Genomic DNA, 8,034 nt, shown 5'->3' with positions numbered 1-8,034 from the left:
CCAAAACTGATTTTCTGCACAACCTGTACCGATCGTCCCGGACGATCCAACTTCGTCCCGGACGAACCTGGAGCAAAAACTGATATTACATATCTCCCCATCACCTGGCCCGACATCGCGTTCGCAACAGTCTGCCAACATATGCATGCTCCGACTGTTCGCAACTTCCAAACTCTAAAACATCTACTCATATACATCAAAGGAACGTTACATTATGGTCTCCCTCTCCAGCACAACAATCTACACCTTCAGACTTATACGGATGCTGATTGGGTCGTAGACCAAATAGATAGGAAATTAGTCTCCGGGTTCTGCACCTTTCTTGGCTACAACCTCATCTCCTAGTCTATCAATAAATAGCCCACGACCCCCAAATCTTCCACCAAAGAAGAATATCATCAATTATATCGAGAAATAAATATTTGATTATATTGATAACAAAAGAATCATTCAACTATTCCAAAATATGAATAGTATATGCTATAAATTATATGTTTTTATTATATATTTCAATATAAAAGTTTAAATAAAATATTTTTAAAAGCTATTAATGTAGCACCAAAATGAAGCACATCGAGATCAACTTCCACTTCATTCGACACCACATTGACTTTGAAGCAATTACCATATCTCACATCATCTCTACGGATTAGATAGCAGATATCCCTACCAAACCTTTCTCACCATCTAGGTTCTCTGATTCAAGCTCAGCTCAATTCAAATTTATGTATATTTGATTCATTAAAAATAAATAATATTATTTGTTCATAAAAATATATATATTTGTTGCGTCCTAGAATATTCGCGGCGGAAGAGAAATATAAAGTTTACATCTTAACTTTGTACGAAGTTCCAACATAATCAAATAAAAAGATAAGATACAATAATTATAAGAGATCAAAATTTTTATGAGAAAATTCTCGAAAATGAAAAAAAATCATGGGGCATAACCCAGTTTGAATAAATCCACTAATATTTGCAGTTGATTACAAATGGGGCCATTCTTTGGTGGGAAGGCCTTGGCTTGATATAATAAATATACATCATATATAGTGCATTACAAGGTGGGAATTGGAAGAATCACTATTGATGTGTTCATTGTTAGAACCAATCATTGTTGTACACCTGTCCTAGCCATTACCCTTTCTTGTATAACTCTTCTATTTATATCTCTGTAATTACTGCTTTGAGTAATAGACTGAATTCCTTTCTCTTACAACTTCTTTCTCCTTTCTTCACTGTCGGCTGGGTCTTTCATGGTATTAGAGCTTCGCTCGCCATGGCAGATCAATAAGATTCGGCAGCCTCCATTCCTTCCGTCTCCAATCTCTCCGAAACCACCACAGGTCTCACAATTCCAGCCAACCTCAAGTTTCTCATCTCTAACCTTAAAATTCTTGTTCCCATACAACTGTCTTCTGATACATACCCTATTTGGCGATTACAACTCCTTCAACTTTTTGTCGCAAATGGTTTTTTCGGCCATCTAACCGGAGACACTCCCTGTCCCACCGACCAAAGTAGCTCTGCCTATCGTCTCTGGAATCTTGCCGATAGAAACCTTATTTCCACCTTATTCTTTACTATCTCTCCTTCCATCCTTCCCTATGTCCTTTCTTCATCTACAACTCAAGAAGTTTAGACCATTCTTGAACATCGTCTTAAACCGTCAAATTGATCTCGAGTAATTCAACTTAAACACGAACTCCACAATGTTCAAATGATAGATTCGTCCATGAAGCAATATCTTGCTCAAATCAAGAATCTCTTCGATAATATTGCTGCTTCCGGCTCCTAGATCGACTCTGAAGACATTATTCTTTACATCTTGAATGGGCTTCTCGCTTCTTACAGCAAGTTCAAATCAGCCATCCGGACTTTTCTTAGCCCCATTGATCTTGACACTATTTACTCCCTACTTTGTAGTGAAGAGATCAACCTCTACAACGAATAATAAAAATCAACCTCTTCGAATCCCGACATAACCGTTCTTTACACAAATTGCACATCTACCAATCACGAACGAAATTCCAATCATTCCACTCCTAATCGTAATCAACAGCCTCGAACGAATTCTAACTACAATTCACCCTGTCCTCCTCCATCTTTGGATCGCCCCACTTGCCAAATTTGTGGCAAAATCAAATATCTAGCCTTGAATGTTGCAACCCGTAATGACAAGAGGGGGGGTAAAAATTGTAAAAATGCTAAGTTTTCTTCTGACATAATTTGCTTTGGGTGTAGGAAACCGGGACATTTGTTTGTAAGAGTCTTTTGGCAGCCACTGTGTCTTTGTTCTTTTGGAGAAAACTTGAAGAGAGGACTTGAAAGGGAGAGAGGAAAGGGTGAAGTTTGAGAGAGGGAGAAGATCCTTGGAGGGGGTTTCAAGGGAGTGTGAAGGAGATCACACGGTTGCTCCGGCAAGTTTGCACCTCAGTACCATCGGATTCAAGGTTCGTCTTGAAGGAAGTTTTGGGAAGAAGAAGATGTCATTGGTGTCAAAGGACCCGGCTCCTCCGCCGCACCGGGGAAGGTGGAAGTGATTGTGTAAGGGCTTCTCCGCCTAGCTGTGGGAGCTAAAGGAGAATCACTAAAGGTTTAGTGTAATACTCGGAGGGTGCCTCCGGGGAGTGGACGTAGGTCATGGTTTGACCGAACCACTATAAAAATCTTGGTGTGTTCTTTCCTTTATTTTTCTGCACTTTAGTTTTGCATTTATTTTTATTGTGGTTAATTGCGTGGATGAATTTGATTATATATCTTTTTATTGTGAATGAAATTCGCTTCCGCATAAAGTCATAAAAAGATATTTCTTTTCATTAAAAGAAGTTTTTAATCATCGAATTCACCCCCCTCTTGTCATTCAGTAATTTCATTGAACTGCTGGCACCGCTACAACTTTAAGTATGCTTCTACCATTACGTGGCTTTCCCGCACCATGTTGTCTCACAACAATGTCGTGACACCTCCAGCTGGGTTCTAGCTTGATTCAGCTGCGTTTTCGCATCTCACACCCGACATCAACAATATACGTGAACCGTCATCCTATCAAGGTTTCGATATTGTCTTGATCGCAAATGGAGCTAGCCTTCTGATTCATAATTCTGGTCAAGGGATCCTCCCCTTAGCGGACTTAGCTTGTAAGTTGCGTCTATGCAATCTTTCTCATGTTCCTCTTCTTTCTAATAATTTAGTTTATATTTCTAAACTAACCGCTGACAACAACGTCTCCATCTGTTTTAATGCCACTGGGTTTATCATTAAGGATCGTTAGGACCAACGACCTCTTCTTTGTGGTCGTCTACATAACTGTTTGTATCAAATTCAAACTCAATCCAAGCAGCCACCGATAGCTCTCCAGTCCAACAGTTCTTCCACTCAACTTTGGCATGCACGTCTTGGACATCACCATCACAATATTCTTTCCACTTTAATCAAGAACTTTCCTAGCTTATGTAATTTCAATTATGCTATTATTTGCAATTCTTGTAATGTGGCAAAAAGTCACAAACAACCTTTTAATAAAAGTCGTTATGTTTCAACCGCCCCTTTTTCTCTTCTTCATTCGGATGTTTGGGGCCCCTCCTCGTCGTCTTCTCTAAGTGGATTTAAATATTACGTTATCTTTGTAGATGATTTTACTAGATTTTCCTGGATTTATCTGATGCACACCAAAGATGAAATGTTTCACAAATTCAAACATCTCCACTCATTTATTCAAACCAAGTTCAACGCTAAGCCTCAAACTTTTTGTTCAGATGGCGACGACAAATTTATGAGCATCGCCTTCACAAACTATCTCTCTAATCATGGCTTAACTCACCAAGTTAGCTGTCCCCATACCCCCGAACAAAATGGCATGACTGAATGAAAATATAGACACCTGCTTGACCTCACCAGGACCCTGCTCCACGCAGCCAATCTACCACAATTCTTTTGGTCGAAGCTTTAACTATGTAGAACTATCTAATTAATAGATTGCCTTCAAAATCTATACAACTCTCTATCCCCTATCACAAACTTCACAACAAACATCCAAATTATGAATATCTTCGCACATTTGGATGCTTATGCTTTCATCTCTTCATAAGGGATATCATTGTCTCTATCTTAATACTAATAAGCTATATATTTCTCAGCATGTGGTCTTTTATGAGAACATCTACCCTTACAAATCCTTCACTTCTCCATCCAACAACACTGACAACAGAACCAAATATTCTCCTCTCTTGCTCACCCCCATATCTGCCTCTATCTTACCTAGCCCGACCACCCAATCTTCATCTTTTCAATCATATAACTCTCACTGAGATATCCCTCAACCCGAACCATCTTATAATTCTCCCACACAACTCTCCGACCAACCCCTCTCTTAATCTCAAAATCCTAATCTTACCCGCACGCATCCAATGCAAACCAGATTCAAATATGGTATTACTAAACCAAAAGTCATTTTTATCTTATATGCCATCACCACACTTGCTGATACACCTATCTCATACAATCAAGCCCAAAATCATCAACATTGGAGAACTGCTATGTTAGAAGATTTCCTCGCACTTCAACGTCAAGGCACGTGGTCGCTCGTTCCACCTCTTTTAAATAAAACGGTTATGGGCTGTAAGTGGACCTACAAGATCAAACAGCTACCAAACGGTTAGGTTGACCACTATAAAGCCCGTCTCATACCACAAGGTTTCAACCAACAATATGGCATAAACTACACTGAAACTTTCAGCCCAATCACCTAAATGGCCACCATTCGTATACTACTCATCATCGCTCTGACTCGCAAATGGCCTATCTCTCAGTTCGACATCTCCAACGCTTTTCTTCATGGTGATCTTCCTAACGATGTCTACATGAAACAACCATCAGTCTTCTCTGATCAACAACACCCAAATTTTGTCTGCAAATATCACAAATCCATATACAACCTCAAACAAGCTCCGCACTTATGGTTTCAGAAACTTGCCTCCTTTCTTAAACATTTCAGCTTTAGGTTTAGTCATTTTGATCGCTCTCTTATGATTTATCATCAACATAACATACAATTATATATTTTAATCTATGCCGATGATATCTTACTTACATGTAACGATCAAACCATCATTCACACTATGCTACAACAGTTACAATCTCACTTCCAACTCAGGGAAATCTCCCTATTTCTCGGAATCAAGGCTCTCCACACCAAAACTGGCATATTCTTATCACAAGAACATTACCCATCCAATCTCCTACAAACGACAGGTTTCATTGATTGCAAATATGCCCTGACACCGATTACACCTCCATCCACATCAAGGTACACCTCAGATCAACCATTCACCAACCCACAACTTTACCGCAAACTCGCCGGCTCACTTCAATATCTCTCCATCACCCAGCCCGACATCATGTTCAGAACGAACTCAATCTGCCAACATATGCATGCTCCGACTGTTCGTAACTTCCAAACTCTAAAACGTCTACTCATATACATCAAAGGAATGTTACATTATGGTCTCCCTCTCCAACACAGCAATCGACACCTTCAGACATATATGGATGATGATTGGGCCACAAACCAAATAGATAGGAAATCGGTCTCCGGGTACTGCACCTTTCTTGGCTACAACCTCATCTACTAGTCTGTTAAGAAATAGCCCACAGTCGCCAAATCTTCCACCGAAGCAGAATATGGCTCCCTGGCTTCTGCTACATCCGAAGTACTATGGCTCCGTCGACTTCTGGAAGAATTCCAAGTTCCGTAAAGATATCAAACAAACATTTATTGTGATAATACTTCGGCTATCGCTCTGGCAAACAATCCAACTTTTCACTCCAGAACGAAGCACATCGAGATCGAATTCCACTTCATTCGACACCACATTGACTTTGGAGCAATTACCATATCTCACATCAGCTCTACGGATTAAATAGCAGATATTCTCACCAAACCTTTCTCACCATCCAGGTTCTCTCAACTCCGAAGCAAATTAACCATTCAACCCATGAATGATTAATTTGAGGGGGGCTATTAGAACCAATCACTGGTGTATACCTGTCCTAGTTGTTACCCTTTCTTGTATAACTCTTCTATCTATATCTCTATATTTACTACTTTGAGTAATAGATTGAATTCCTTTCTCTTACAATTTCTTTCTCCTTTCTTCACTACCGGCTGGGTCTTTCATTCATTTGGTCAGAAAGATCATAATCGATGGATGACAGAGGTCGAAAAGATCGTAGTCGAGTGACGGTGGTCAAAATGATCATAGCTGAAGGGCGATGGAGGTTGGAAGGACCGTAGTCAACGGGTGACGATGGTTAGAAAGACCATTATCTGGTGAAGAAGGTCAAAAAGATCGTTGTCTGGTGATGAATGTCGAAAGGACCATAGTCAATAGGCGACAGTGGACAGAAAGATCGTCGTCTAGCGAAGGAAGTCAAATAGACCATAGTTAGTGTAAGTCCAATGTTAGTCGGTGGCCGAGAAAAAAGTTAAGCGTCAGTTGGTGGCATGGCTGAAGTTTGGCATCCAGAGCGGAAATTTGGCATTAGTTAATTGCCGGGTGGAAGTCTGGCGATTGACGGAAGTCCAATGTTGGGTAAAAGTCTGATGAAAGTCCGACAACGGGCAGAAGTCTGACGATTAACAGAAGTCCGGAGTCGGGCAGAAGTCCAACAAAAGTTCGGTGACGGGAAGAAGTCCGATGACGGGCGGAAGTCCGGAGATGGACAGATGTTTGACGTCAGGAAGAAGTTCAACGAAAGTCTGATGAAAGACAGAAGTCTGGTGTCGGCCAGCTGCCGGGTAGAAGTTCAGCGGTGGTCGAGGAGGAGTGTAGTGGCAAGAGAGCTTAAGCTTCTCTTCTTCCTTCTCTTTATCATTTCCTTCTCTTCTTATTTGTGTCTCTTCCCTTTTATGAATAATAAGGAGTTTATTTATAGTTTTCTGAGAATGACATGACCAGTAAATAGAAGGAAGAGCAAGGATAAATTGAGAGTGTTTTGAATGGACAGTCGATGTTGAATCCCTTCATCGTGGACCATTTACCGAGCATTTGAATGCCTTAATAATATCATAATTTGATAATCTTGGGCTCAATGGATTCATCTCGTCAAGCCTCTCGATTCAATTATAAGCATGTCACATTTTGAAACTATTTGGTAATCCAAATTATGGATTGAACCTTCCAAATGCACTTCGGCTCTTTGATTTGGACTCATTTGGGCTCAAATTGAGTTGAATTTGGAGTCGTTGGGTTCGTATTTTTGAGACGTTGTGTTCGACTATAAATTTGCTGAAATCGGAGTTCATATGATCTCCGATTTAATTTTAAAAATTTCCAACTTGATTTTATCTAAAGCCCGATCAAAATAATTTTTTTGATGACACATATCAATAGCCAACCTTAATGAATATTCTTTTTGAAATATTAGCTTGTGATGACCCGCTGATGGTTTCATTTTGTCTTATGTTCTGTAGCCTTCAGAAAAAATTGTTTGTACGTTATGTGAAATAAGAGTGTTTGCGTTACTCTTAAAAACCCAAATTTCAGATGAGAAAAAACTTTTTAGATTTTTTTAAGCTAAGTTAGACTATTGTTTTGTCCTCACATATCATTTATTGTTTATTCAAATGCTATGGTTATTGACATTTAAAAATAATATTAAATATTTAACATGATATTGAGTATTAAACAATGAGAGTAAATTATATTTTTAGATTTCAAAAATTCATACGTATAAATGATAAACCACACAATGCTCATAATCTCATTATAAAATTTGTTGCTTGCAAGGATATAAGTGGCAGTTGAGTAAGAGAATAAAACATCTTAGCAATATATGTATATTCGACATACCAACAGAATTGAAAGAGAGAATAACATCAGAAGATTTTTACGTGAAAAATTCGGAAAGAGAAAAATCACGGGGCCTAGCCCAAAAGATAAAATTCCACTAAGTTTAAATAAATTACAAAGCTTAATTCTCCCATTTACTTGAAGACGATTGAATTACAATAGATTGGAGAATCGGGTAGAA

Source organism: Dendrobium catenatum, unplaced genomic scaffold (assembly GCF_001605985.2).
Source record: "Dendrobium catenatum unplaced genomic scaffold, ASM160598v2 fragScaff_scaffold_403, whole genome shotgun sequence".
Classification (NCBI taxonomy): domain Eukaryota; kingdom Viridiplantae; phylum Streptophyta; class Magnoliopsida; order Asparagales; family Orchidaceae; genus Dendrobium; species Dendrobium catenatum.
This window is presented reverse-complemented; position numbering follows the sequence as displayed.